Here is a 27,067-nt window from a genome sequence, read left to right as displayed (position 1 = left end):
GACATTCTTTTGGTCTGTAATAGAAGAAGCACTTGGCTGCCAAAACAATTCATTTAGTCTGTCTCAGTACTACCTCTACAGCTGAGAGATGCCCAGGAAAAAAGAGAGGTTGCAGTAGGCTGCAGGCTGGATAAACTGCTCTTGCAGGCTGAAGATCCATCTTGTTCTAAACTTTGGAACTCTTTGATTTTGGCAAGTCTTCTCAATTCTTTAAATACACACTTAAACAGTCATGTGTTCAGAATTGATTTGCTAGTGACATTAGCCAGATGAAGAAGCAGAGCATGTGACCATAAAATTCTTCAAATGTCTCTTTAAAACTCTCTTCCATGAAGATCTTTACAAAACATTGGGCAATGTTTAGACAGCTGAAATGTCCTCACACTTGTTTTAAGTAACCCACTGCCAGTTCACAATGAGTCTGAGTTTGCTACAGCCATCCCTTCTGAGTATGACGTTAATTCATTAAGCCTAGCAGCTCAGAAACTTTTATTTTTGATGATCAAATTGCCTGTCACACTGGCCACAAAAATAGCCAGCACTCTGCAACTACTGTTTATTACACAGATCCTTATTCTTTAACTCTCGCCTTGTACATCTTTCCTTGCGTTTCACTTAACTCTTGCTTAAGAAGTGATATTTAGATGCCATATAGAACTACCTGCAGCATTTCCAGTGGAAGAGTTTCATTGTTATCTACTGACTTCAACAAAGTAAGTAACACCTGAAAAGTATTTGGGGGGGGGGGGGGAATCTTATTCCATAATTCCAACTTTTAAATTAATTATTTTTGACTTGATAATTTGTATTAATTTCATCCATCTTATGCAGCACATACACGTGCCTGGGTGAACAGATATATGAAATAATTTAAAAGTCTTGGCTTATAAGGTATGTTTATTGTTCTGCAGTGACATTTTCTATAATTCTCTTTCTCTGTGAATTTTTGAAATGAAACCTAAGTACCACCCATGAATCTAGGCCACCGAGCCCTGTTCTGTGACAAATCACATATGTGAACATTCTTCGACTCTACACATTAGCAGTAGAAGTGATATGGGAAGGCATATCTGAAAGTGCATACTGAAAAGAATACAGACTGCATCTTCTTACTGTATTTTACTCTGCTATTAGAGCTCTTTGACCCAAGATAGTCAAACAACTGACAGGTCAGCAAGAAGAGAGCAAAGTCTGACTCACTCGTCTGACTCACTCACATGTGGCCTGTCAGTGCCTTACCAAGAGCAAGCTCTCTGCTCTCACAAGCTGCCTGGCTTCCTCATAATTCCTCACATGCAAAGTAAAGCCTGTCATCTCTCTTACTATGTAGCCGAGAACATCAGCCACTTATCAGAAGCTAGGTGATCCGGCAGAGGCATGTTCCTTGGGATGTAATGATCAGGTGGCTTTGATTGCGCCTGTGCCATTAAAAATGGGGTAGTGCTGCGTATCCTGTGAGTCTCTCCACACCACAGAATTCTGGATTTCTCTACTCTGACCTTGAAGTCTTTAATTAGTCCATTACACCAACACTCTGTCATTTCCTCTCAGCCCAGGAATCCTTTGGTATCCTGCCCTGTTATCTCCAAGGCAAATATGAATAAGGGTCTTGATGATTAGATAAATAGTGCAGAAAACAGATGTGAGGGGCTGCAAAGTGTATACATTATGAGTAGTATTGTAATAACATCTTTAATCCCTTAATGAGGGCACTTTGTCAGGCTAAGGAAAGATAGACAGACTGAGGGATTTTGCTGCTTTATACAGAAGCCCAAAGAATGCTCTTAAACTAACAAACGTAACCAACGTCATGACACATTCTTACTTCTTATTTTCATACTCCATGAAACTTGCACTGATTTGCACGTTTTCAGAAATGCCATTTTTATTTTCATGCAAAGGTCCTCTTTCATATATTAATATATGTCTGTGACTTTAACAACAACATACAGGGAGAGCTGTAAATTGGAAGACGGTTGAGAGCAGCCAAGATCTACACACCTTTGTGGAGCATTTTGGGCAATACTTTTCATGATCTGTTCACAGAAGTTGCCGCAAGCTGGCCTGGTTCTGTGTTTGGAAAGCCCTCGTGCTGTGTAGATTTGCCTGGGAAAGTTTGCGCGTGCCCAGTAACCAAGAAAGTACAGTCTAAGGAGCTGACGGCCTGACACTGCATTACTTCCCAGAGCTCTGGGGGATGCCTGCTAATCCTGTAACACATCTAGGCCCTTCTGGGGGGCAGGCCAGATTTCTGTCCATGATCAGAAGTAACATGCAAGAGGCTTGTCTTGTGGTATTATGGCATTTCTGCCTCCAGACCCAGATGGAAACCAGACATGAAACAACATCTTATTCTAATAGCTGGGACACTCCAAAGGTTTGGGTTATATTTGGTACTGAAATGGTGGGAGGAAAGTGGGGAGAAAGGAGGAGGGTTGGCACACATATTTTTTCCCTGTTCCCACCTACACTTGGGTTACGGTAAGATGTTTGCTTTCTTTTTTTCCCTCTCTCCTCTAAGTTGTACATTTAATATGTACAACAGAATTTAGCACTACTGATGTCTAAGACTGTTAGCCCATACTCACTCATCCCTGGTGTTACCTGACAAATTAGCAGTTCTGCTCTTTTTACCTTACAGGCAGCAGCAGCCTGACACTTGACATGCTGCTGGATAAAAGATGCAAAAAATATTGGAATTTTAAGAAATTAAGAGTATCTTTTTGTGTACCAAGCTAATATCACAAGCCAGCATACTGATCTACGCAATTGTTCAGAACAGTGGGGATAAATAAAGTACTTAAAAGTTCCTTGAACTCTCAATGCAGAGTTATCATTAGTCCTCTCCTTACAAGTGCAAAAGGCCAGGCATGGAAAAGATAGAGTTCTGCCTCCTCAGTACTGGCATAAAGGATCTGGCACAAGAAGGGAGCCAGCTACCCAGAAAAAATGGTTGGTAAAGTTTAATACAATTTTAGTATAAAAGAGAAGAATGGACAACCACTGTTTCACCTTCAACTGACAATGTTTCCAGCCTTGGCCTTTACAGCTTTGTGCCATACCATTCTCAAGATACACTGCAACCTGCCAGTACTAATCTTATGTGGAAAGGGTAGGGTAAAAATTGGGAAAGTATCTAAAAATGCTGTCTGTCTGTCTAGATCACAACTGAACCATCTTAATCTGAATGTGTGAACACAGGACTGGTAGGGGGCATCCAGACCATCAAAGCCAGTCTTCCACAGCTGTAGACAACCAAGCAACAACTGAGCTGGCAGATATATGCAGGCTCTTTTGCAAGATTTCCAGGACTTCCAGCATCTGGCTGGGCTAGAAAACCCCAGCCTGTGCTGTGGAGCATTAACACAGTACTTCCATTTCAGACTCCAGCTGGAACTAGGGGCCATAGAGACAGCCGTGAAAAAGAATCACTATTAACAAAAAAGGGACCCTTTGAACCAAGCTTTTCCAAGCTGCCAAGATGAGCCACAGAATCCATTTGAGCAGACACTGTTTCAAGCAGAACAGAACTGGAAAGACTGGAATCTGCATCCATTTGGGTGAAATGCAGGCAGGTGGTATATTGCTGTGTCATGGCACTATCAAATAGGGAAAGACACTGACATCTTCTTAGTATGAAAAGGTTTCTGGAACTCTCTGCTGTATGTATCTCTGCCTGCTATCACAACAATTATTTGATTGCACTGTGCAAATTATCTCCCCTCAGGATTGGGACTTCATTGTAATGGGTGCTGTGCAGTCCCTGCCTTCTAAAATTAATATATGAAACATCATAAGAGATCTGATTTCATGGATGTTTGCGCTGGAGATACATCGGATACCAAAACCCCATTTCCAAACACTGATTAAGTTTATAGTAAAATTGTCTCCCACTTTGTTTGATTCTAAGAACAACCAAAACCAAAAGAGAGCTAGGAAAAACCACTAACATTTAACTCACATTTGAGGAGGTGGCTTCACTCAGCATAACCCATCTTGTTGCTAACAGAGAGATTTCCAGTTAGTATTCTAAGTGACACTGCAACCCTTTCTTGTGAAAGTTTCAATTTCTCCATTCCCTGTTCTCCTGGACATATAGTCTTTAGAAGTGAATTATTACAAATCTCAAACTCCATAAGTTCAAACCAGTGATTTCAAACCTACCTATATTCCATTAGCACCTTAGTGAACTCAAGGGAAGTTGCAAGTCCTTCGCACTGTCCACATCAGAAAGAGAAACAAAGAACCAGTCCAGCCATTTGTACTATTCTACATATCATGAGAAATAATCAACTTCTAAGGATTTCCCACATGTTTTATACAGTCAGTGCCTGATCATATATTATTTAACCCCAGGTTTTGGGGGCTTTTTTGCTCTGCTGAATCCATACACCATGTGGATCCAAAATGTAATTGTAAAAAAGTCGCCTTTTATTCTTGTGAAAAGGGGATTTACAAATCTCAGAGTAGGAGGCCTTTCTTACCTGTGGTATTCAAAAATCTTCACCCTTTGGTCTTCCTCCAATTTGTTTCAAATGGCATGAGGGAATAACAGGCATTAGCCAGTCAGTCCCATTTCACGGCTTTGATCAGTTTGTAAATGAACTTCAAGACAGCTAATCATTCTCCAAGTGGGGAAGCTCAGCGTCACCAGTGATGAATGCCCATATTTTGTGACAAGGTCTACTTCCATCTGCGCTGAGACTTCCTAACAGCACACATGTGGCAACTTGTGCACCGCTGCATAATGAATTGGATTGGAGAAATTGAAAAGCTTTTCACTCCTATATACAGAGTGGGCACAATGCCAGACCTGGGATAAGGAAAGGTGCCAAGTTTCCAGTTGTCATGAGTCACTACTGCTAAAAAAGAAAATGTGCACACATATACATATACATATACGTATGCATATGTGTGCATGTATATAAAACGTACTCTGCACTTTCTCACTTTTATTCAAAGTGGCCAAATTCAGGACAGTTAATTCCTGTCTAAATCTAATTCTTGTTCAGTTTTGTATTCCACAGAAGTGGGTAAATAGCACCTGTTTCCAAATCCTACAAAGCAGCCATGGCATAATGCACATTGTCTACAATATCATGGGACTCATCTGATCAAATTACACCTGATACATCTGATAAAACTAATGGAAAGCAATGATTGCAGCATGACTAAGAATAGATGTAAATTTAATTCCAGTCACACTCACTTTTGCCTTTATAGATAGATACATGGACAATTTCCTGTATTAAAGCCTAAATTCACTTCCTCTTCAAAGTGTTTAGGCATACCCCTGTAGTAACACTACTCTATGATGGGGGAACAAATTTAGCACTACATTAATCCTCAGCATGGGCCCAAGTACGCTTCACATTAAGAAGACAAGTTAGTCACTATATTCTGCTTAGAAAAGCGTCACCACTGTGTTTGCTAAGGGCTAATGGAGCAGGTAGGCAGCCTCGGTTTGACCTGCTTTGTGTCTGTGTCCCACTGAACTGAACTACAAGCACCCTAGGTCCGAGTGGTGCATATAATATAGTCAGGTCAAGGAGCTTGATGTGCTTTAACGTGCTTGCTCATCCACATTTTGTCAGGCAGTCTAGCAGTGGCCTGTATACAACCCTGGGGATGTTTACACTATAAAATGCAGCTACCACCATGCAAGCCAGTGCTTCTAAATGATGCAGTGTAATACATAAATTAACATAGGCTGATACTGGACTGTACTTCGGCTATGAAGACTATCACTTGGCAAGACAGTTAGTTTAACTGAGTGCCACTTTTACGTGGCTTTATTGCTTCCAGTCCCTGAAGCTTACTCAAATGTTGCTAGCTTGAGGTATCTGTATAGGACAGTAGCACAGTACTGTGCAAGATAAATACATGCTTAATGCCACTCTGATTTTCATATCTGTAAAGCAATAAAATTCTTTGTCTATTTAGTATGTTAAGCGATTAATTTAATCTAGATTGACATGATGTAGCAGAACTCAGAATTTGAATATCATGTTCAGTTGTATGAATATCAGTTTAGGCTCTCTGAAAATGATAACGACACCAAGCTCAGGGGAGTTCCACCTGGTTTACCCCACTGTGTGATGAGCATTAATTAAACTGCATGCAGATCTGGCAGAGTTGTACAGCAGTTACCTTGAAAATGTGACAGCAATTTAATGGATTGCTATTTAAAAATAGTGTGTGTCTCTGAATGTTTTGACCCAGCAGCAGTACAATGATTCCCTCAGATTAAAGAGAATAAATATTTTCCTTTATTTCTGGCTGATAATGTCTTTTGAAGAACTGCAGTAAAATGAAACTTGAAAACTATGTGACAAAATACAGAGAAGGTGATTACTGAGCAAAGCAAGCTGCACTTACAAGTGAAGCAGCCAGTGATTTTCAGCAACATACAGAACTCTCATAGCTGCAAAGCATCAACATAAACAAATAAACCCCGTTCTTTGTGAATTCAGAACGGAGCTCTAATTATACCACACCAATGAAGTTCATGACATTGTTGGAAACAGACCAAAGAGACAAAATGTTTTGCAGTCATTTTTTATACTCTGTAACCTTTGCTGTGAAAAAAAAAAAAGAATGCTTCTAAGTAGGGTGAGAAGATGAGAAGGAGGAGGGGGAGTGGATGGGTGGGACCCCAGACCGAGTGTCTCTTCCCTTTAGAATTTGTTGCACATGTCAGCATTCGACAAGCCAGCGGTATTGTTCAGGGCAGACCTTATTAATTACTGTTCAGTAGGTGGCAGATGATAGCGCCCACAACTGGAATTGTCATTGTGCCACCAATCATCCCACTCCATACACTTGCCAAAGCAGCAGCTTTTATATGAAAAAAGCAAGCGTAAGCAATAAGCAGACATCTGTGGTGACCTACAGGGGCTGCCCTGTGGATCTGCTTCTCTTTGGATTCTCCACCTTGTGATTTTTGATGCCCTAAGAAGAGCAGCCCCTCCTATCCCACATTGTTCTTTAAACAAATGGATTTTACTCTCATCAAGGGGTGCCATACTCTGCTGACTGGCTGGATTGGCATGATAAGCTTTAGTTCACATAAACTTGTACTGCTCATATAGCAAATATTCTTCCACAACACTGGAATGTAGAGGAGGAAGCCAAAGCAAATGGAAACTCTAAATACTATTGTTGAGTGAAGGTTTCCAATTTTTTGGCTGTGTAACTGGGATGTTTATTTTTAGAAATGAAAATATTGACTCCATCCTGCCCGCCCCCTCCCCCCCCAAACAGATGGAAAAAGAAGTCATGCCAACCTATATTGATGAAAAGCATGTTCCAATACTTTGGGGAAAAAGCTCAGGAACAGTTTATACAAAGGAAAATATTAGTCTTGTGTTTTCTGGCCAAGTCAGTGGCAGCTTGGGTTATCTGCAGCAAACATGCCAGTTAGACGTGCCCAGAGAAATGTCAGGCTTTTCCAGCCTGCTAACTCATAAACATAACTCTGGTCAGTAATACTGATTTTTCACTTGTTTATGCCAGGGTCTCTTTACTTAGCCATTCCACCTTCCACAGAGCAAACAGTTTCTGCCAGTGATGCATTCTGATATAATCCCAGGATCAAGTCTAAATGTGATACCTGCTCCAAGCCACCCTTCCACACTGGAATGGAGTCTAACCGGACCTCATGAGCAAACATTATCATGACCTCGTTCAGCATGCTAGAGGAAATGTTCAAAGACAACCTGGAAACTGCAGCAGATGGTGCTAATTTTTTTGTGGTAATTGTTGTCCTTCTAGTTTCAGGAACGAATCTAATACAATATACTAATGAGGCCTCTGCTGCTCGGGTTTTGTCAGGATAGGCATTTTGGAGATAAAGCACAGAGTCATATGATTGTGACTGCAGGGAGATTCCAATTATTGAATTCTTACCCAAACTGGTTATTTAGAGGTTCGCCCATTACTTGCAGACCAGATGGGATGAGGAATTAATTTGCATTGCCTGAAAGCTCATACCCTGGGAACTATTTGTTGTATTCACCTATTTTATTGCTAAGTTGTTCTTCCAGTTCTCAGCATGCCTTTCTGCTGTGTTCCAGGAACAATAAGAAAGTTCTCCCCTTGCATACTCAATGCATGAAAGTTTCCATGCTTGTAACCTAACCCCATAAAGCCTCCAAAAAGTCAAGCTGGTGTGGCCAGTGATTTCCTTGAAATTTACATAGTGCTGTTTAGGTTCTGGTAAGCAGTTTCTTCACAACAAATTTCTTGCTTACTGATCATGATGAACAGTATCATGTTCAAGTCTGTTCTTTGTCATGACACACACGAGCTACTGCTGAAGCCTGCTTTTACTCTCCCCAACACACCACCGTGTCCAGAATCTTCTGTTGCTGAAACACGACTGAGAGATAAATTTTTTTTCCAAGGAATACTGTTTCATGCAGTACAGTTAGTCTCTCGTAATGACAGGTCATAAGAGGGCAAAGGTTGAGAGAACAGTTTGCCAATGCTGCCCCATTACAGCACACACCCTGAATATAATCCAATTTACACCTCCTCAACTCTTTGCTCCACTTTTAATTTGATACGAACAAACTTAAACTTCAAACGGGAACTGACTTCTCTTTCAGGACCCTTTTGTTCTGGCATTATTTTGATTTGCTTCAGAAGCACACACACCACCTTTGTGCATACTGGGGGGACAGCAACAGGACCCACCTGCTGTGGCTGTCTCGATAAATTTAAAAAAGAGCTATGCATTTCCTTAGTATTTACTAACTTGCCCTTTACCTCTGCATGTATGAACTTGAGCTCATTACACTGAGATCAACATGTAAAGTGGTTTAAAAACACAGGGATTTCACTAGTCTCCATAGAAAAGGAGGGCTGATCCTTTTCAAAACATTATTCCTTCTCTTCCTTTGTATCGAAAAGTGGAAATCTGCGCATAGGAAAAAAGCAGACCATGAGCAAGCCGTCCAAGTGGATAGACTAGAAATAGTTTTGGCTTGTGAGCACAGGAAGACACATAACCCATCTTTAGGGGATATTATGCCAGGAGAAATGTGTTGAAAAACAAAGTAGAGCCACTGGGCTTTTATGCAGACAGACAATACCTCCTAATAAGCACAACCTGTAAAATCTATGAGGATTGCAGACCCCACAATGAAACAATAAAGGAGAGTTTTTGTGTGATTCCTCTGGAGAGAGAATTATTACTTATCTCAGAAACATATGAAGAAAAAATGTCAAGACATTTTAAGCAGAAATGCTAATAGCATCATAGCACTGGATGGAGGATAGAAACACAGTAAGTAGGGCTTTTTGTCCCCCTTGTAACTTGTTAAAACTATCTAAACAATGGCAAGGTAACCTTGATTTTTTTTAAATGCCAGATGCCAAATATCAAAGACCTGATTTTTCATATCATGCTAGTGGAGTATGAAAATTTAAAACCAGTTAAGAGGAGGAAGAGAAAGATCATTAAGAAGGAATAGGCAGTGGGCTATGGAATCATAGTAGTGGGGTGTAAATTAGGAGGGATTCTGGAATATTTCTGTGACCAACCTATTTCCTAATACATACAAACTATTGAAATTAACAATCACCTCCACTGCAGCCAAAGGCTAGAGCAGTAGTAGAGTGCTCAGGTTTTTCAGATCTTCAGAGAGGACCAAACAACATGTTCTGCCAGTCTTCTGGATTCTACTTGAGAATTATTTTTTGGTATTTATTCTCCTGTAGTGCTGAAGTGATACACGATGTCTGTCTTTTCTGAGGGCAACACACTCCACTTATGTTTAACTTTCATTCCAGTAAGAGCAAATACGAATCTTTTCAATGCTGCTGAAGAATATAAATGTGTATCCCTTGAGAAGCCCAAACCTTTCTCTTAATCTTTTATTCTGTAAAGCAGCCACAAAGAAATGTGGTACTGACTAGATGTTAGTTTGCCAGTCATAAAGTACTGACCAGCTCTATCCACATATCACGGACACTTACAGCCCAGTTGAAATGCTTTCATTAGTCTCCTAAATAATCTGAATCCGTATATGTATATTGTACTAAGACAGCTTTTGAAGCCTTTTCTATCTTTAAAAATGAAAATTAAAAAATATATACAGGTAGGTATATTCAAGAGTTTCATAGCTATTTTTAAATGAACTTTTAAAAAAATGAATAATGTAAAAAATGGAAGTTACTAGGAAAATTAAGAAGAATAACATGGAAAGTATGAACTAGAATTTGAACAAGCTTTTCAAATAGCATGATACAGCTTTTCTCTCATTAAACTGGATGTTGTTATGGTACTGTTGCACAATCTGGCACAACTGCAGGATTCACCACTCAGGCATTCTCCAACCTGCGTGGTGGAATATCACAGCAAGCAAACAGATGGATACTGGCGGCCCAATATGCCAGTAGTGCCTCGCTCCAGTTCACACTTAGCTGTTTAACTCTCTTTAGAAAGCAGTTTTGACCTTACTCCTCCCTTTGTGTAACTGTGCAGCTTAACAGGTTCTGCTGAGTATCTGACAGGAGAACAGAAAACACGTTTTTAGACATCTAGCTCCATTTGCATTGTGTAGGGAGTCTGATCACCCTAATTCAGGACTGTAATTCCATTTTATGACCTGGCATCTAAGTTAGACATTGTAACACTGAGTCTTAGCTGCATAATTCTTGGGATGCAGCTCAAAGTGTATCAGTTCTCTGTACAATGGGAATTTGTACAGTATTACATAGCATTCTAGTATTACTTAACTTCATGTGAAAGGACAAAAGCATTAAAAATTGTGAGATGGCTATGCTGCAGGGGAATGAAGCTGTACAAATGCCTTCAAAAGGTGACAACCATATTGAAAAATGACTACTGATTTACCAGCATGTGAGGTATATGCTGGCAGAGCAGACGGGGGAATTGTTTTTCCAGTGTCTCTGCTTTCCATTTCTCTACATCTCCTAGTACTTCCATTCACTGCTTTCAGTACAAAGTTCATTAACATCTGCCTGGAAATCTTTGTGGTTGTTGTTTCTCTGGTGTTCAAAAGCACTTTCCATTCTTGTCAAATGGTTTATGTAACTGAAGGCAGCCAGACGTTCAGGTGGTAGAATATAACACACTCCTACCATAGCTTCCTTTTTCATGCTCCTTCCTCCCAGCTTTGTTTTGCAAGTGCTGATCTGTTTCCCTTGCATCTGGGATTTCTTTCTTTATAAGCTATGGCTAACACATGTTCTTCTCCAACTGGGAACTGGACGTGTCTTTGCTAATGTCACTCAGATGCTGACTTACTCCTACATGAAGTTCTGTTGGATTTTTTCCAAAGCAGCATGGTTATCATCATTTTGTGTCGCCTTCTACAAAGTCCTGGGTAGGTCCTCTGTTTGTAAAAGATAAATAGCTCCACGGACCTCAGTGAACTGATACATACTCAGCTAGAGGAAATTGATAGCTGTTTTCCCATGCCTCACTCGCCTTCTCACTTTTCCCTGTAAGCCGCTGTTTGGTAAATCCAGTCCACATATGGGATGAAAACTGAAAAAGCATGGTTCTGCTTATTTATTCTAGAAAAGGGGAGCATTACGCTAAAAAAAAAAATAAAATCAAAGTTACAGAGGAGAAGAAAATTAACCTGCCATCCTGCCATCCTTTCACCCCATTTCATGAGATGTGAACTGGGGCTGTCAATGAAACTCAATGGCTTGTGACATAAATCTAAAGAGAGATTATTGTATGCAATGCATAGTCAGATGGCAGCGTTCACTGCTGCCGGGGGCACAGAGCTAAGCACTGAGAAGGGGGTTTTAAATGGCTAGACATAACCACAGTGATGTGGTCTGAGAAAAAGAGGATAATCAAATTTCATGCTTCAGGACATGAGCTGATTATTTTCTGAACCCTGCAGGCTACCACACCCTCTACAGCACCCAGCCTTCTGCTGGATGCTTTACGTAAGCTTCAGTCTGATTCTCCAGGGCCATAGTTGAAGAGAAGGCACTAATGTACAAAGGAGGAGTAGAAAATACTGTGATTAGCCTTGGCATCCTCTTCCAATCCTGAAGACAAAACAGGTATGATGTTTTAAAGGTTTTTCATATTTTCTTCATGAAGCAACTTTGCTGGAAAACAACAGTGCTCAGAGTGGGGAAACTTCAAAATATGTGCAAGTGTGACTAACTTTTTTCTAATTTTATGTTTCTTCTCAATGTTAAATTTTGTTTTAAAATTTAATTTTTATGTACAAAATGCAGGCATTTTAAAAGACCAAAGAGAAGCAATGTTTTTAAACTACTGAAACAACATTTCAAGAAACCCAATCTTATTTTTTCTATTTCCCCTAGCAATTTTCTAGATTTCACTTTTTCGTTCCAGTAAGGTGAGAAAATAATAGGAAATACCCAGTTTTCTTGTGGAATAGAAGAACAAAATTTCCTGTTATTTCTGTACTTGGGAAAACACAAGTACAGCTACTCCCTGTTACCCACTGAGACAGGAGGAAATGGGACTAAGGCTTTGGTCTCAGTTTTTCAGCTACCAGCAGATCAGGCTGTCATACACGGAGATGGAAGTAAAAGAAGTGTAACACATTCTGCATCGACAGAGGCAACATTGCTCCTGGATTTCAGTGGGATTCTTGAAAATCAATATTTTTGTGAAAGAGTTGAGTAAAAAAAAATTCTTCAGTCAAATATAGACTGAAGAATATTGTCTTTGAATCAGCCCTAGAAAGATGGCAGCATTCCTGCTGAGGGTCTTGACTCACAAACATACAGACAGATTAAAATAAGAGCCAGAGTTGTCCAACTTCCTTGTTTCTCAGACACACGTACTGCATGGAGAGCTAAACTGATAGAAATGAGCATCCTGAACTACTACAAATTATAGCTTGGTATATCAAGGAAACCAACAGAGATTTTGGTTTTCCTTGGTATATCACACTAACTTGCAACAATACAGCACATGTTTCAGGATCAACTAAGGTATTCATAGAGTGGTGTAAGGACTCTCCAAGGGGTAAGGAATCTCCAAGGGAGAGAAGTGAAGCAAACAGAAGCAGGTGATAATCACTGTAGCCTACGTCTATGAGTCAGAACACCATGTACTTTGCTATAGGTCACTGAGAGGAAGGATCTGGTAGACCTGCAACACAAAATCTGCTCTTCTGGGTACCAACTCATTGCTTTAGAAAGCCAGCTTCCTTCTGTTGACCATAAAATGTAAGTTTTGTCCATTTCCTGTGGAAAAAACCCAACCAAACAAAAAACCCAAAACCAAACCACAACAGAAACAAATCTCTCTAAGTGCATATAACTGCTAAAAGAGATAAGAGTAGTAAGTGATTTTTTATAAGAACTGGACTGTCATAAAGATGCTAGCTGCTGACATGCAATGTCAGAGCAAGGCTTGCAGGCTTTTCCATGGCAAGCATTAGCAAGGACCAGAGAAACAAAAGGAGGTTGTTTTTAATATTTGGAATATTTCTCAAGTTCTGTTATGAATCACTTTCAACTTCAGAGGCAGCAGCCTCTTGCTAGGTTTCAACCGTGATCAAAACAAGCTAAATGGGACATTGTCAGCAGTTTCCATTTCAAAGCATTTGAAGGTTTTGCACCATGAATTTGATTCTGCTTAAGTAAATCTATTAAAACACTAGAACATCTTGTAAAAGTTGCAGAGCAGAGAAGCCTGTTGTTCAGTCTCACATTCCTCCTGCACTGCCCTCCAAGTCCCTAATTGTTTTCTGTCCCCACAGTCCGTCACAAACAATGTCTCCACAACCTCCTAGCCTCTGCAGGAACAAGGAGCTTGAGTCCAACTCTCATGGACTCCAGCAGAGGTTGGAGAGGTTCAAATATGGGTCTAGCTGTCAGTAAATTCTATTCCACATAAATAAAATTTTTATTGACATTTAATCACTACTGAGGTGAACAGAGCTAATTTGTTTCCCCTAAAGCCTCTTCTGGGTAAAGTCAGAATTTCCAAAATTTTTGTTGTTTGGACAAGAGAAGTGGCAAATTGCATGATCCTTCTCATCTTTATGTGCCAGGAAAGGATCTTGGTGAGAGAAAGGAAAGGAGACATCTGTGGTAAACATGGTTTGGAACAAGCTTCCACTAAGAGTCTCTGGCAACAGATGAGAGCCTTCCACCACAATATCATTATTTCCAGTTAGCAAATTCAGATTTCATGACTGCTCTCAGGAGACCACTGTCCTGCTACCATGAATCACCAGCATCACTGAACGACCTTCTGCAAGTCCAACAGCAAGTCTGTTCCTTGCATTCAAGCAGAAAATAGGGCTTCATTAGCCACTCTCCATGTCAAAACCAGTAGCACAAGAAGTGCAAGGCTTATTACCCATTTATTTGCTGCAAGGACCACAAAAGCATAACTTCATTCCTCCTCCCTCTCTAATATTAATTTTTCTCCTTTAAGTATTATCTGTATTACATTAGGAGCCCATAGTTCCAGTTGAGATCATTGTCACATTGCAGTAAATGGTCTGTAAATGCACACAGTAAATCTTCACTTTAGACTTCTATTCACGGTTGCCCCACATTGGACTTGTGTCTGCACAGCAATGTTGTGGAGTTACCAGCTTAAGCTAAACAGCCTAACTGAGGCTCCCTGATTGATTTGGAAGGTCCCAGAGGGGATCAGCTAGCTGCACATAATTTGCACTGTCAGCTAGTTGGAACTAGTATGGAAACTCAGTTGCTCTGCACAGCAAATCAGAAGACTGCATTGCATATTCACAGAGCTCTTTCTGCAAGGAATCCCCTTTTTCATCTCTCTCTCTCTCTCTCTCCTCTCAGGCTCCCTATTCCTTTTCTTCCTATGCAGAGTCTTTATTTCTTGTCTCCTTTTCCTTCCTCCCACTTAAAGACTTTCCCCTCCTCCCCATTGTCTGTCTTCTCTCCTAAACTTCTTCAGCAACAGCCTTTTTCTTCTCTTCCCACTCCAGCTCTGCATTGACAGCTCACATCTGTTCTTTCCAAAGCCTCATTAGTTGCTCGGGTTGCAACCATCTTTTCTGTCTTTTTCCTCTCACACACTCCCGTAACATTATAGATGTCTTGCTCTGTCCAAGAATTCTTGGTGAAATCTCTGTGCTTCTCCCCTCCTTCTGGGTCTGTTCTGCCCGGGGCCTGGTGATCCTGCTTGAGTGATGGGGAGCTGCTGCTGTATCCAATCTCTTCCTCCCTCAGAAATTGTGTTTCCAAAGGGATCTCTAACAACCAGTTGCCAGGCTGGAAGAGGAACCAGTACAGCTGCCCTCCTTACACTCTTTCTCCGTCTACACTCTGCACTTGAGGGGCCATTTCCTGCAAAATTGATTTGGAACTATTTGTAAATGAGGCTCAGAGGTATATGTGATACTTTTCACCTAGACGGACTAAAAGGTGAGGAACACAAGATGTCCCAGCTTCTAGATACATGCCTGTTTTCAGCTCCCTCCAGAACTGACGTAAGGAGCTGGCATCATGCTTAGTTCTCAATCCCCACAGAACCTCTGCTGACGGAAAGAGACATAGCAAGGCAGCCACATGGTTTTTGTTTATTTCTCTTTTATCAGTCTCTGTCATGAACCTCTCCCACACCACAAACAATTGAAGTCACAGAATTTCATCTAAGGCTTTCCATCCCTTCTTTTCAAAGGCTCTGCTCTCTCAACACCCTCCAACACATCCGCAGACTGAGGTTCCCCTGGGTCAGCTGCCAGTCTGCATAAGTATAGGCCTATCGTAAGCCTAGTATTGTAACTGCTTGCAGTTGTGGTAGGGTAGCAGGAAGAGAGTGATCTGGCTTCTCTGCTTGCTAGAGACCCAGCCAGAAAGCATAAGACAAGGTCTAATCTGTAACAATATTTTGGAAAGTCTTTAAAAAGTGATCAGCTTTGAGTCAGGAAAACTAAAATCAGTTTTTTGAGTTTGTTCTGCAAAACGTACAGACTATTTCATTTTGTTGAACTGCTTCAAAACATTTCAAAGCATTTATCTTCTGCCATATGGTTATATGTATCTTTTTATTCCAGATCCCATTTTCTGTGTAATTTCAACAAAGTATTTCAGATAAGATCAGGCAGAGAAAAACATGAAACATTCTCATTTCTGAATGCTGAAATGTTTTGATTGAAACACTGACAGTTCCAAATTTTTTTTTTCAGAATTATCATAATGCAGTGTAATTTTTTTCAGTTTTTTATTTCACTTTGCAATGAAATTAAATTATAACCTTTTCAGCTAGTTTTTATAACAAGGCATTGTGACTAAAATGAGGGAATAATCAGACACAGGACATATTTCCTCTCTCTTTTGTTTTTAAGTCCTTCTATAAATTTGACCAAGAAGACTCACATTATGGGTTAAAGACAGGTTGAAAATTAATGTCTATTTTTATATTGCAGAGAATTACTATGCTGATTAGGTAAAGTATAAACTCATGTTTGCGTATTTTTTCAGTGAATGCTCTTGAAAATCCAATCATATTAAAGCAACAGTAGGGTTAGGGTTTGGGGTTTTTAATGGACTAAGCCAATACTTGTCATCAACGTTTTACCACTGATGCACCAGATTGGGTTGTTGTGAGCCTGCTTTTTCTCAAAATCACATTCACTAATGCTTCTGAGCAGTCTACAGTCATTAGGACTTATCCTCATACTATCCCTGTTTGCCAAGGGAATACTGAATCCATCTCAGAGACATGAAGCAATCAGCCTATGGTCAGAAATTGAATTTCTGTTCTCTGGAATGCAAAGCCAGACTCCATTCATAATTCTTTCCTTTCTATTTTGAAGAGATTTCGGCTTCCCAAATTCTTTATCTCACATATTTTCTCCACATTTAAAAATAAAACTTAGAAATCTCCTCAGTATGTAGGTGAAAACAGTTGTCTGCTTTTTGTTAACTATTGTGATCAAAGCATTGAGATACTGAGATTTTCTTCTATAAGAGAATGATCATGGTGACTTGTGCCACCCCTGTCAAGAGCTGGGATATGGTGCAAGTGGAAAGACAAAAAGTCCTCCCCTTACCTGTTCACCATCTCACCTGGCCTTGAAAACACCTATTTTGCTCTTTGAAAGTAGCTCATAAATATGCTATTTGCAAAGAACCTGAAGCACAGGTTGCTATAGGCGAGACTTCAGGCATAGCTTCAGTAGAGGGAGCTGTTTTACCAGCTAAGGAGGAGAGAGAAGCTTGGGATCCCTATCTTGGTAGAGACAAAGGAGCATTTTCAGAATGAAGTACATCAGTTATTCCCTTTGACAGCTGCATCGTTCTATTGTTCTAGACTATCTGGACTATTAGTATCCGTAGGTTGTAATTAAGCACTGATTTCTGTTGAAATTAACTCCTTACTCTTTCACCAGTACAAATACATACAATGAGATAACGGAGTAAGAAAAAGTGTTTTTCTCTCTTAGTGCTCTACCCTGCAAGTGAATCCTGTAACATCCAAGTGCCTGATATTCTAGATACCAGCTGTCAGATATCAACCTAGAGGTGCTCATCACCTCTAAGGATGGAACAGCTACACTATGAGACTGTGCTACACAATGAGACCAGGTTCTGCAGGTGTTTTCCTGACTATGGGATGTCTTTCTGCAGGCAAGGACCTGTGCTTTGTGGAAAGCTGCAAAGAAATCTAAATATGTTCCAAGCACAAACATTTTATAGTTATATAGGAGGGGAGGTTATGTAACCAGCTACTGCAGAGAGGCAGCTCAGAGATCACCGCTACTATAGCAGCATACTTCTCCAACTGATCATCATTTAACATAAAGGCCACATGTTTGGCCACATTAACTTTGTTTTGCCCTTAGAACTGTGATCTACTAACATCCCTAGCAATGTAAGAAAGCAGAAAGATGGTGACACAGAAAGGGCTTGCAAGGAGCTCCTCCTTGGTGCGTTGCATTTGATCCACAAAAGCAACAAGGTGAGTGAACTTCAGTATATGAAAGAGAGGAAATGCTTCCAGTGTCAAAGTTCTACATGGGACCCTTTATCTTCTGTTTCTCTGATGTACTAGTTTTATTTGGATTCCTTACTTCTTCAGCTGGAGAAATAAACAAAGTGGAAAGGTCTCTTGTGGAAACTGGAAAACAAAATATCTTGCCATTTCTTTCAAAGAATGTTTTAAAATTTATCTTCAGTATCGGACAGTGAGCTTGCAGTCAGTGCAATTCCACAGCCCACCTGGCCTTCCTGAAGTGCAATGCTGTAGAGATGAGCAGTCCCTCTCCTTTCCTTACAGGAAAATGCCAGAAGCTAAGCTCTGAAGGGCGGCACTCAGCCTAAAGAATATGTAGGTATACAGAAAACTGTGTGGACACAGAGATCCACATAAATGTATAATTGTATGTGTTTGGGAATGCAAGACCTAAGTCTCTACAGAGGTGGTATATGTTCATTTCAGATACGGTGAAAGAAAAATAACACCATCTGAATCTATGCTTCCACTGATAAACTGAAGGACAAGGAGTTACCTGCTGCCCACAAGTGTTTGGGTATACCCTGGAAATTGCTTTCAGAGATTATGCCAGGTAGCAAGTTTGCAATTTATAGTGCTGCATCTGCTTCTTGACCCAGCCTGAGATTGTTCCAGCTCAGACACCTTTTGAAAGAATCTGAGGACCTCAATTTAGCAAGGCTTTTTACAGAGTACTGTGATGAAAACCTGAAGTCCAATAGTGATAGGGGCTTCTTTGGTAAATTAGAGTAGATTAGGTACCAGAAAAGCAAAGTGTATCATATGCCTTACTCACCAGACAAGTGAGAATTGGCCTTTATCCATCATCTACATATATTGTATACATAAAATCAGAAGCCAGTGGATTTTGCTGCAAGCAGTATGTTAAGAACAATAGCCCTATCCTGGTCCACTCATACGTAGCACATTTGATGCTATTAAACTGTGATATCATCAATTGATAAAAATCAACTCTTGGATAAAAAGCAGTGGGATCAAGCCAGGATAGAAGCAAAATAGAGAATGACTTGGGAAATAGCTGGAGAGACATTCCTCTTTGTTGAAGTATTGCCACTTCAGCATCCTCTTGGTCTCCTCTCCCATTTCTGGGCGCCAAAACAGTACCAATGGCCAAGAATACTTTTTATATATCACAAGCTGGCTGGTAGGATATACCTTTCTTCCTGGAACCAGTCATAGCACAATAATCCAGGATTTTGTCTGCACTGCTGCAATACATCTACCTGTGACCAGCTGCACATGGGCCACCCAGGAGCTCCAGCTGAATCAACAACACATAACAGCTTGCCTCTTTCATATGGTAGGGGAAAGACAGATGACAACACATTGCACTGGGGCTTCTTGCTATATATTGGTACAACATGGACTCACGTAAAGGCCCTGACATTGATCTTAAAGGGTTCAATAAGTAAGATATTTACTGACCACTAATGATAATAGCTATCAGTGAAAATGGTTAGACTCTGCAGGGGTAACTAGAGCTAAACCAGGAATCTAGTGTTTATCGTGTGCCTTTCTTAGAGGTCAAGAGGGTCCAAAGATGTTATGCTCTGTTCTGTGATGAACTGGAATCCCATGAAAATTTTAGGTGAGGGATCCTATTAACTACTACAAAGAGATATGTGAAGGCACTTCTGTTAACAAGACCAAATTTGACAATTTAAATTCAGCAATATGTTTAGTCTGAAATATGTATAGAGGAAAAAAATTCAAGACATTTTAAACTTTTTGGATTTGGCTTAAAAAAAATAATAGCTTTCTTATTTTTCACTTCTGAAAGTGTTACTTTTCAAAATTACCTTAAGGGTTACATACTTTCAGCCAAATTAAGACATTTCAAACAAACAAATATTATTTGCACCCCTTTACTGCATGGCCTCTGGGCAGTGGATGTTCAGAATGTGGTTTGCTTCTCTCCCCACACTTCCTGACCTGCTCCCTCAATCTATGGCATTTCCCTCCCTTGATGTGAACATGGTGCCAGAAATCCGTGTGCTTCCTGCTTCTTGCCACCTACAAAAAAAAGTAAACCACAGAAACCCCCACATGCACAAAATTAATACAAAATAAATTTGGTTGATCACTTATTTTTCTAATAGCTTTTTGGCTTAGTTGCTTTGGGCAGAATTAGGAAACGAAAAGGACAGACCCAAGCTGAATTGACTAATTGCTGGGCTGTACGGCCTGATTACAATCTCAGGCTGGTGTAAATCTGGAGTGACTTCAGTGGAGTTCACAAACCAGTTCCAGGGACACTGCAGATACACAGCTGGTGAAGTCCAATGATGCACTTATGGCTTTGGGCAGCCTGACTCCTCTCCTGTGAGCTAAAAGAAAACAGAAAAGCTGGGTAGGCTGCACACAGCTTCCTAGCAGTTACCTACATTATTAAGATGCCATTAAAAGATAACAAATCACTAGCCAGAGATCTTTCAGTTTGACAAACAGCAGAGAACTCAGGAGATTAAGACGATACACTAGATACCTCATATAGCTTTCCTTGTAAAACACCTGAAGAAGCCTCACACAATGAAACCTTCCTGACCTTTTTCAAAGGACTACTGTATAGCCCAATAGCTCTTCCTTTGTAATCCAAGTCCACGGTCTGTCATTTGGCAGCTGACACCCTACTGATATTTATAGGCCAGTAATCACCACCCTCACTCAGTTTCTAAGATATTTACACATTTACATGGTATAATAATTCCTCCCCAGATCAGTGAGAATTTCTACGCATAGATGCCCTTCTCTCATCCTTCACAATATTCTTTAAAGCCAGCTTCTCAGTATATTTTTTAAAATTATTGTTATTTTGATCATGTGCAGCCTGGAACAGAGGCTCAAGTTTCACAGAACATTTACATGCATTACTTAAATCAATCTCTGTTCAGAAAAACATGTCAACATATGCTTAATTGTAAGTATTCACTCAAAACCTCTGCAGAGCACAAAAGAACTGCTGGAATGGGGCCTGCCTCCAGTTCTGTTTGTACAGTCTCTGTGATATGGACATTTCTAATGCAATTCCTGGTTATTCAGGGTGATTCATTTCACACCAGTGCTTTACTGTTAATACTCCAGCCCTCCACAAGAGATAAACATCAGCTGTGCCATCTAGATTTAAGGCAACATTTAAAAAGAAGCAGCAAGTCAGAATATACCTTTGTAGAGCTTTGTGTATCAGTTCTTCATTTAGTTTTAGCTGAATTTTCAGCTCCAACTGAGGCACAGCCAGTGAATGCTGCCCTTTCGCCTACCTTTCTGTCGGCATCACAGCAAGAGCATTAAGCCTCTGACACTTTGTAGGGACACACACACATTGTAAATGTATTAAGTGATACAAGTCACTCCCAGCCAGACATGTACATAGAGTTCTGTGAAGTGCATGGTACAGTATCTGGTACCTGATGAACTACAGAGCTTACTGGTGTCTCAACTTTACATGATGCACAGCTTGAAATGACTTTTCCTCCTAGCAAAGCCTTGCTTGCATTCTTTGAGCAAGTAGTCCTAACGAATTGCAAGCATACTGTTCTCCTTAGAAAGGTGAACTCAAAATATATTTCAATATGATTTTCTGGAATGGGAAGAAAGAGCCTCAAGCCAGCCACACTCAGATTTCATATTAGCCTTTGTCATTTGTATGTGAAAAAGATTGTGTATACACAGTTTCATTCTTGTATAAAATTGCACCCTTGGGGAATTAAAAATTAAGTTCCATCATTCCTAAGAAATAATTTGCCTGTATAATTACCATGAAGACTTGTGGCTTCTAGTAATCTAAGTATCTCATTATCTAGGCCTGAATCTCTAATAAATTAAACTTACAACAAAACCTTTTAATCAGTCCCAATATTATCTGTATTTTAAACATCAGTTATTATCTGGTCTATAATGCTGTTTCTATGCACAGATAAACAGTGCATTCTGTCAGGCAGCAAGTAGCCTAGTAGACCTGAATTAATCACAGGCCAAGAGATAAGCAGGATAGAATCACTGCAAAATCTCCATCTTGGAAGGACCTTTTTGCTGCACTCAGTTTTAGAAAAAAGTTGCTGACAATGTCTCATCTTTAATCAGGACTTAGAAAACACCTCTACCCCAAGTCTTAAGTCATGCATAATTCTGGTTGCTACCAACTAGACACATTTTATGTGTGGAATTTTAACTTTATGATTCTTACAGGCTTCTCAGGCTGGAGTTCTGAAGAAACAGAACTGGTAACTTTCATTAGTAATCAGATAAAGTTTAAAAGATCCTATTGATCATTAGGAAGATGGTTTAAGCGCTCTCTCTTTTCAAATGTATGTATGTTTTATAATCCATTGCGAATTTAAAAATCAGATTGAAATAACTTTAATGCCAGTGGAAAATTTCATGAACAGTTTGTCCTTGCAACTCACTGCTGCCACTTCCACGCTTAGCCCCCAGCTCTCCCACATCCTCCCATACAATCTCAACCCTGACAACTTCCATTCACCCTCCAGCCACATATCACTGTTAGTGGAGGGAACCAATGGTAAAATATAACCTCTCCAAACCTACCTTGAGTTCACTGATAGTAGCAACTGTTGAATCCTGACCCTCCTGGAGACACTGAGCAAGAGTTTGCCTTCGTTGCTGCCATCTCTTAGGAGAGGAATCATTGTGTGCACACATCCCATCTTCCTATGCCCAGCACCAACTACATCCCTGCAGTGATTTCTGGAAAAACTAATCTTGAGAGATCAGCTCCCTGACCTTGAGAGGTGGTACCATTTCAGGTTCAATCTTGCATTTGGATATTCTTGCAACTGAAATAAATAAATAAATAAACAAGCAAACAAATAATCCTGAATCCATATAGGACTTTGAATTCGTCGCCTTAGTAAAAGCTGCAGCTGTTCAAAACTTCTCCACAATCTTGAGGAGATCTGTAGATCCATACCTATGAAGAGGCTTGAGCAGCTATAGAAAAGTGGAGCTCAGTGGCACCAGCAGCTATGAAAGTGTGGATTTCCTGAGATGCAAAAGAGAGCACACCCCCTGACACCAGGGTTACTTTGATTTTTCAAATGTTCACAGATAACAATACTGTCAGATGGCCAGGACATGGGGAAATGTCCCCAGCAGGGGCAATCCAGAATGCATCAGCTGCTATGTGTGGTCCTTTAAGGATTTTTTCATTTGCCAGGGAAGAAGCAGCAAATAGAAGGCAGTGGTGAAGAAAACAGTCGTGATTTACTGCTTACATGCAAATTCCAACAAACAATAATGAGGTTCCGTGTGGTCCAAGAATGTAAGTAAGTGGACCAAAGAAAGGGAAAGATACCCATCCTGGGATGCACTACCATGATTTTAAGGAATTTTGCTCACAATATATCTGCAAAGGAGGTGAAAAACACAATTTGGACTTGATGAAGCTGGATTGGTTAAAGTTAAAAAGTACTCTGAGGCAGAACTAAGAATAAGCACAGGAAACCCTATTTGCTTACATGAATAGTTGTATAATAAATATAACAAACATGTATACATAGATCTACATATGTATATAAATTCATGGTGAAAACAGTGAAGCGGCATTCAAGTGCATTGCACAGTTGATCAAGCATCAGAAGATAACATGGGAAAAGATGCGAAAGAATGTCCAGACTTGACTTCTAACTTGGTTCTTGCTGACTCCCTGTGTACTCTATGGGCCCATCAGTCTGTCTGCAATGGGATGTTTCCAGCAGCTAGGAAAACTGAGAAAGTCAGCCCCAGCACTCCCAGGACTTACAATGGCACTCAGTTCTCCAGAGAGCAATGTGCTACTATGCAGAGACCCAGAAAAGTGCTCCTTCAGTTAAATCATGGAGGATGGCGACTTCCCGACCTCTCACCTTGTGTTCTAAACTCCACCATCACAGAACAAGCCATTAAAAAAACAACTCAAACCATTGTAATAGTGACCTTCATTACCAAGGTGTTTGGGGTTGCCCAAACTATGTTACAAGAGGGAGGGGTAGATGGAGGGAAAGAAGGGAAACTTACCCAGTTCATATAAACTAACTCAGAAATAAGAAATGAAAAACAAGAACCTCATCTACTTTTTGCTCCTTGGGTATGATGATGATTTTTTTCACAGAAACTTTTTGTCAAAATCTCAAAGTGCAGCATAGTTCCAACTGAAACATTTCACAAACATGTACTTGGAAATTTTTTCCAGCAAGAAGATTGACATTTTTCTTCTCCTCCCATTCAGAACTTTTTTACACTAGAAACAGCACTTGAAAGGTAATTTTACTTCATAAAATTAAGTTTTCAAGCATCTTAGAAGGTGCAACACATTATTTGATCCTAAAAAAAATAATCTCCCCTTTTACAGTAATGTTAGAAAAAATGCTGGGGGGGGCGCAAAACAGATTTTGGGTTTGGTTCATGGAAAAAAACCCAAACAAATAATTCACAGGCCTAAGCAAGTTATTTTAGTTGAACAACTCTCATTTCTTATTGCAAAGTGTCCTACAGTCCAGTTTTTTGATTAGGCAAATGGGTTTCTTTAGTAGGCAGCATACAGTGGTAGCTGCTGTCATGCATTAATGCCGCCACACCTGAACCCTGACAACTGCATTTTATAAGTGGATCTTTATATTAGATCTTTGAAACCACAGAATCCCTTTCCCTTCCAGGCTCAATAAACAGCTTAGTCAAGGTTTTGACTATCTGTTTCATTTAATTACCTATCCCTTGATTTATGGTTCAGGAAAGGCTGTAAATGAGGACATCACATTCTCAATCCAACCTCAAAATGTTTTCAAAATCAGCAACAAAAATCCTCACATGAAGTCTTATGAAAACAATCCCCTGGGGAACCACATGCAGTGCAGCCTAGTTAGCTTCTGTGTTTACTGAACAGGAGAGATGAATGGCTGACTTTGATTTTTTCCTAGGTGTGCAAATAAGGAGCATTAGACTTGCTTATCCTGAAGTGTTTACCTTCATCTGTCAGTGTTGGGAGCTGAACACATGGCTCCATGCCCCAGGGGAGGCACAGGCCAGGAGATGTAAGGCTGAGTTAATGTGGCTTGGCAGAACTACGTGGTACCAGAAAGGCAGAAGAAGGCAGACTGTCAATTAACAGCGGTAGTAGGCACCAGAAATCATAAAACAGAGTTTCTGGATGTTCTGTCATCCCACCTCACTCAGACATCAGAGTCTCCAATGAGCACATGAAACAACAAGAAAAAAAGAGAGGCAAACCCCCTAAGAAAATCCACACCAATGTCCTGCTCCCAGCATACCTGAATTTTGGGGTCATTAAATCCAAAGCCTGCCTGAGGCTCCATATTTATCAAGTGACCTGTTATATTAATAGTGGGAGAAATTCCATCTTTAAGCTTTCTGTTCCATAAGTGGTTCAAGGCACATGATTTGTGTGGCCAGTGACATACAAAACAGCAGTATATCTGGAACTGGCATGACACCTCTGGGTGTATAGCTGGCAGAACAAAAATGCCAGGTAGGAATAATCTCAAGTAATTAATCTCATGAACAGCAATTCGAAGAGAAGTTCCAGGGTATGGGATAAACATGTAGACAGAGTCCTGCAGGATATGTAACCTTGCATTATCCAAGGCATATTTTGGTTCATAGACAGGCAAACTTTAAAACCATATGGGACCACTATGATCATTTATAGAAATCCACACAATGATTTATGCAACAATGTTATAGCACATGGTTAATCTGTAGTGTACCTTTTAAAGTTAGCATGGGTGTCTTTCCAAATACCTGCCAGGGATAGAGAATCCACCACACTTCTGGCAAGTTATTGCATTAGTGAATTATATTCTGTTATATAAACTGTTAATTTTTTTTTTTTTACTAACAGATTAAACCAGAAATCTCTCCCTCTTGTGGGTGTTTTGTTTTAACTGGGATTAGATTAATATTTTGAGCTTCTTAAGCCTTTTGATCTAAGGCAGGCATTCAAGACTTTCAATCATTCTTTTTAAACAGTAAAGGACTGGAAAAAGAGACACAATATCCTTGAATGAATCAGCACAACCACTAGTAACACTTTGAGCTGGTCAATACATTTATTTTTTTTTCAGATAGAAATGTTTTGCTGGGCATTACTGATTCACCCTCACGCAGTGCAGTGGTTGAGGTGAAACTTCAAGCAGGAAGTTCAGGTCCAGGATGGAATTTCTGATCAAACTGCGAAAGCAGCCTTTAGCACAGGCAATGGTCTGTAATGGGGCAGTCACATGCATAAAGAAAAATGACACCGAAGTTTCTCCTCTAGGACAAACACATCAAGGATGTGAACTTGGGTCTCACAAGTCCTTGGTAACATTTTTTTGATAGGCTATTTTGGAATGTTTCATTGGCATGGCAATGCACCACAAAAACAGAATTTGAAATATCTTCTCTATTTTTAAAAACCGGAATTCGTATTTGCTGATCAGCCCCAGGTATTTCAGTGAAGGTTTCTTAGGTTTATAAGCAGAAGTAATGAACTTCTGCTATCTCACTTGCCATTCCCGTGACTATATTCTGGCAGCAAGCAGAGATTTAAAACAGAAAGTTTAAAACAACTCTTTAAACTGCAAAGGTTTTCTCAAGAAAAATGTCCTTTTTATATTTCTTTCTACAAATCAAATGCACCATTTCTGTCTAGGTCATTCTGCACTAAATCACTGGATCCACATCTCCCCCAGAAAGAATGGAAAGGAATATTATCATTCCCACACTGGCTCACTCACCCTTAGGTTGACAGGAAAACTTAAGCCCTTTTCATGTGGCTTATGGGCAGGAGGTGCAGAACAAAGGCCAGAGAGTGTGATGGCCAGGGTAAACCTGCCTGAAGTAGCAAGCAGCCCACTATACTAAGTGCTGTGCAGTGGCTTTGTACACAGTAGTCTGGAGATGAAGGCACCCTGCTTCTGTTCTCACACACTCTTTATTAAATGAGCTTTTGTTAGGTTTATAGTTAAGATTAATGCAGCTCAATGAAGTACCAGCTCACTGACTCTTCATTTGATGGGTAAATTTCACAACTGGACAAGTAATTAGAATATCTCACCCCCTACAACTTAATGTATTCCTGACATTCAAAGAACT

At 40.1% G+C, this 27,067-nt stretch overlaps 1 long non-coding RNA gene across 4 annotated transcripts in view; it reads left to right on the top strand.

Moving 5' to 3' along the window:
* Positions 1-427: 427 nt before the first annotated feature.
* Positions 428-27,067, top strand: part of LOC140656150 (uncharacterized) — a 63,335-nt gene continuing 36,695 nt past the window's right edge. For 2 of the 4 annotated variants that reach the window (XR_012043988.1, XR_012043990.1), the window contains exons 1-2: positions 428-713; positions 11,889-12,054. This is a non-coding gene — a long non-coding RNA (uncharacterized lncRNA). Of the gene's footprint in view, positions 714-11,888; positions 12,055-13,096; positions 13,201-18,244; positions 18,296-27,067 lie in introns of all 4 variants that reach the window. The other 2 variants (XR_012043989.1, XR_012043991.1) reach the window with 2 other exon arrangements.

The sequence above is a fragment of the Ciconia boyciana genome, chromosome 8 (genome assembly GCF_034638445.1).
Source record: "Ciconia boyciana chromosome 8, ASM3463844v1, whole genome shotgun sequence".
Lineage (NCBI taxonomy): Eukaryota > Metazoa > Chordata > Aves > Ciconiiformes > Ciconiidae > Ciconia > Ciconia boyciana.
This window is presented reverse-complemented; position numbering and strand designations above follow the sequence as displayed.